Source organism: Elaeis guineensis, chromosome 3 (assembly GCF_000442705.2).
Source record: "Elaeis guineensis isolate ETL-2024a chromosome 3, EG11, whole genome shotgun sequence".
Taxonomy (NCBI): domain Eukaryota; kingdom Viridiplantae; phylum Streptophyta; class Magnoliopsida; order Arecales; family Arecaceae; genus Elaeis; species Elaeis guineensis.
Window position 1 is genome coordinate 67,713,363 of NC_025995.2, and position 2,770 is coordinate 67,716,132.

The 2,770-nt window shown below is 37.8% G+C and overlaps 1 non-coding gene across 1 annotated transcript; it reads left to right on the plus strand.

The window, feature by feature from the left end:
- Positions 1-239: 239 nt before the first annotated feature.
- On the plus strand, positions 240-345 carry LOC140856830 (small nucleolar RNA R71). The gene has a single exon (XR_012140430.1). It is a non-coding gene; the product is annotated as a small nucleolar RNA R71 (small nucleolar RNA).
- The last annotated feature ends 2,425 nt before the right edge of the window (positions 346-2,770 follow it).

Below are 2,770 nucleotides of genomic sequence, written 5' to 3' on the forward strand. Positions count from 1 at the left end.
ATGGATATCTATGGTATTTTCTACTTCATATATTCTACCTCTTTTTGGGTTTAACATGGGTTTATCTCTAATAGAGGCAGACATATGATGTAATAAATTTTCACTTAAAATTTCAAACAGTTGCCATGCCTCATCCTCACTTTTCAGCATGAATGTCCCACCGCATGATGCATCGACCATTTGTCGATGTCTTTCAGAGAGTCCATCATAAAAATATTGGATTAACTGCCACTTGGGTACAGCATGGTGGGGATATTTTCTAATAAGGTCTTTTAATCTCTCCCATGTTTCATGAAATATTTCTCCATCTAATTGGAAAAAATTAGTTATGGCTTTCCTTATTTGATTAGTTTTTCCTATGGGAAAATATTTCTTGAGAAACTCTCCTTGCAGCTGGTCCCAAGTTGATATAGTCATGGAATCCAAAGTATGTAGCCAGTATTTGGCTTTGTCGTTAAGTGAAAAAGGAAATAATTTCAACCTAAGAGCATCATCGGAGAAGTTGTGAATTTTGACAGTTGAGCATATCTCAAGAAATTCTTCAAGATATTTATAAGGGTCCTCATTACTAAGTCCATAAAATGAAGGTAACATTTGGATTATACTGGACTTAATTTCATATTGAGTGGCCTCCACAGGGGGTACTTGAATACAAGGAGAGTAGGTATATGTGGAAGGAATAAAGTACTCCTTCAATTGCTTGGGTGGATCATTCTCCTGATTTCGGTCCATGTTTTTACGTCTGTTGGCTCTAAAGGTTCTTTCTATTTCTGGATCAAAAGGTTGGATTTTTGGTCGTAACGATCTACGGCCAAGCATACACCTTACAATTATACTGTAGAGCAAACACAAAATTTTTTTTTTTATAATATATATTTTTATAATAAAGTGAGAAAAGAATGAAGAAAATCTAAAGAGAAGAACCTAAGAATCTTAAATCTATGAAAAGGGAGAAATTAGTTAATGTTTAGATGTTAATTGCAATCAACTTAAACAATCATAGACTCTCTATCCTAAGGTTAACTTAAATCTAGACAGCTCCTAACTTTCAAGACCGCCTTTGAGCACTCCAAGCTCAAGACTGACTAACTGACTCGGCTAGGTAAGCGTAAGATGTGGGAGGTTCCCTGCTCGTTGCTTTCCTTAGACACCAACTGAGTTGGCTAAGTCAGTCAACGGAGCCAATTGAAAACCACTTTCTTTAACCACTTGCCTTAGACACCGAGCAATTAACCAATCCGCACTCGGTTCAACTCTAGAGCTTTCTTATCCTATTGAGCTCGAAATTCCTAGGGCTGACGTCTAGTTGATTTTAGATTAAGGTCTAGGTTATGCAAATGCAAGGGGATGATTTGTGGGCCAAGGAAGGGTGATCAAATCCCCACCTTATCTGGTTAATGGGTTATTGCCCTTAAGATTAATTATGGAGATGCAATGCAAAGAAACAAGGTGTCCAATCAAGTTAGAAATTTTTATATTTGAGGTTACGCTATTTTAGTTAAGTGTTATGAAATGTCAGTGGCTTTTTTTTTTCAATTTTTTAATTCAACCGTGCCAAGATCCCCGGCAACGGCGTCAAAATTTTGATGCGTAGTCGTTGATAGCACCAAAAATAACTCTACTCACTACGTAGGTAAGATGAGTCGAGATCGTATCCTCAGGGACCTTGGGCTAAGTTGAGATTGCAAGATAAAAGAAAGAAGCGTTGTTTTTTATTTAGAAAATAAATTATCTTAAAATTAAGGTAATTAGAGAATAAAGAACTTGGGAGTTTTGAATTAATTTGCACTAGCAGAGTTGTATCTCTTTTTTAACTAAATAGATGTGATTAATCTTAGAAAAAATACCTGTCTTTCCTCGGAGACTAAATAGATGTGATTAATCTTAGAAAAAATACCTGTCTTTTCTCGGCACGCTCCATACCCATAGATCACGGCACATCTCCAAAAAGTACTAAGTAAACAACTCTTCTTTTCTCGGCACGCCCCGTATCCGTAGATCACGGCGCATCTTCGGAAAGTAAAAGTTGTTCCTAATATTAATCTAACAAGAAAGCATAAATAAAAGTATATGAAAGGGAGCAAATAAAGAACTCATGACAATTTAAATAAAAAGCATAATCTTTATTGCATATAAAGAAATACAGAAAAATTTAGAACAATAAACCATCTCTGTGTCGTTACAAAATTTTTTCTCCACTCCCGAGACTCCTAGCCTAGCTGCTCATGAAGTAGTCCCTTTCTATTCCTCTATGCAAGGCTCTAGAAGAATTTCTGGGCTCCCCCTCTAATGGGAGTACAAAAGCCTTTTTATAGGTATTAGGAGGGAGGAGTTTTACATGGTTTTTCGATGTGGGACTAAAAAAATATAAATTTTTCCACTTGAGGTATTTCCAAATAAAATTTTTTTCCTTTAATTTGCTCACCACTATGTTTGCGGTGCGTGCCTGCTTGCATCCATCCCGCCCGCATCCACGCTCACCCGCGCGCCCACGAGCTCACGCCGCGTCCATTCCTCACGCGTTCCGCGTCCTGCCCGCGTCCGCACCGTGTCCACACTGCGTCCTCGCGTTCACGCGCGCCCGCATTCACGTGCGCCCACGTTCACGCGCGCCCAGGGAAAATCAACGTGAACCAACCTTTTCACATACCAAAAAGAAACTTTTGTTTCTTTATAATGACATCTATATCCTTTTGGATTCCTTGTATAGTATCTTCATTTTCTATAATACCGATGCATCTTTCTTTTATTTTAATTTTTTTTTAAGTTC